The following is a 2,042-nucleotide window of genomic DNA, read 5'->3' on the forward strand; positions in this document are numbered from 1 at the left end:
GAGGCCGAATCTGGAGTATTGTGTTCAGTTTTGGTCACCAAATTACAGGAAGGATATAAATAAAGTTGAAAGAGTGCAGAGAAGGTTTACAAGGATGTTGCCGGAACTTGAGAAACTCAATTACAGAGAAAGGTTGAATAGGTTAGGACTTTATTCCCTGGAGCGTAGAAGAATGAGGGGAGATTTGATAGAGGTATATAAAATTATGATGGGTATAGATAGGGTGAATGCAAGCAGGCTTTTTCCACTGAGGCAAGGGGAGAAAAAAAGCAGAAGACATGGGTTAAGGGTGAGGGGGGAAAAGTTTAAAGGGAACATTGGGGGGGGCTTCTTCACACAGAGAGTGGTGGGAGTATGGAATGAGCTGCCAGACGAGGTGGTAAATGTGGGTTCTTTTTTAACATTTAAGAATAAATTGGACAGATACATGGATGGGAGGTGTATGGAGGGATATGGTCCGTGTGCAGGTCAGTGGGACTAGGCAGAAAATGGTTCGGCACTGCCAAGAAGGGCCAAAGGGCCTGTTTCTGTGCTGTAGTTTCTATGGTTTCTATGGACCGTAAGAAGCTGAAAAAGATTGTAAATCTAGTCAGCTCCATCTTGGGTACTAGGCTATAAAGTATCCGGGACATCTTTAGGAAGCGGTGTCTCAGAAAGGCAGCGTCCATTATAAAGGACCTTCAGCACCCAGGGTATGCCATTTTCTCACTGTTACCCATCAGGCAGGAAATATAGAAGCTGAAGGCACACACTCAGCGGTTCAGGAACAGCTTCTTGCCCTCTGCCATCCGATTTCTGAACGGACTTTGAAAGCTTTGGACACTTTTTAATATACAATGTTTCTGCTTTTACACTTTTTAATAATCTATTCATTAGGCATAATTGATTTACTATGTTTTTTCATTACTTAATTTATTATTATTATCTATGCCAGAATATGAATTGCATTGAACTGCTGCTGCTAAGTTAAAGAATTTCACGCCAAATGCCAGCGATAATAAACCTCATCTCATTGTACAGGGTGTTAGTGAGGACACACCTAGAATTCTACGCACGGTTTTAATCTCCAAGCAGAAAGAAACCTTAAGAGTGGCTATGCAGCCAGCCAGAGCTGTTTTTCCGGTGTAATACATGGGATGATTTATCAGCAGATTTGAGATGATTTGGCCCTGAATTTAGAATATATTCACAAACGATAGGGTATTTATGGAGCATCATGATAGAGTATCTCTCCTCGTCAGTCAGAGAGTGACAGAGAGGGGTTGATAAGGGATGCTCATTTCAAATGGAGATGTGTGAAAATTCCTGGAATTCTGTTTCTTTATATAATTTCCTTTGTGATCAATGAGGTTTCCATCTATCTGAGAGTGCAATGTTTGGGATTCACTGCCCCGAGGGTGTGAAGGCCAGTTGGCTGGATATTTTTGAGGTGGAAATAGATAACAATTAAGGGGAGCAAGGAGAATGGGCACAGGAGCATAGATAATACACGGTTGTGTTGAATAATCATAAGACACTGTGGGAGAATGTTTCCTCTTCTCTGTTCCAGATGCTGGTCCCGCTATTCTGTGGGCGTGTTCCCCTGGTCCCTGACTACAGGAAAAATCCTCTCCACATGAACTCTTTCTCGGCTTATCGGTATTCGAGAGCCTCCCTCATTTTTTTTCTAAACGCTATTGGTTACAGGCCCAGAGACATCAAATGCTCCTCATGCATTAACCCTGTCAGCCTCAGAATCATTTTTATGAACTTCCTCTGGACTCAGTCCAATTCCAGCACATTTTTCCTGAGATGAGTCATGATAGTCCAATGCCTCATAGCATCTAAACATTGTATCCTTACAAATAGTTTTCCCCTAATGAATGGTAACATCATATTTACATAACTTTAAAGGTGAATGGCCAGAGTGGAGAGTAGAAGGAAAGGCAATGGTAGGTGATTTTTAACTGGAAGGAGAAATCAATATTCATGCCTTCAGGTTGGAGCTACGCAGGTTGAACATGATGTGTTTCTCTTCTACCCTGAGGCTGTCAAGTCGAGCA

Source organism: Mobula birostris, chromosome 16 (genome assembly GCF_030028105.1).
Source record: "Mobula birostris isolate sMobBir1 chromosome 16, sMobBir1.hap1, whole genome shotgun sequence".
Taxonomy (NCBI): Eukaryota; Metazoa; Chordata; class Chondrichthyes; order Myliobatiformes; family Myliobatidae; genus Mobula; species Mobula birostris.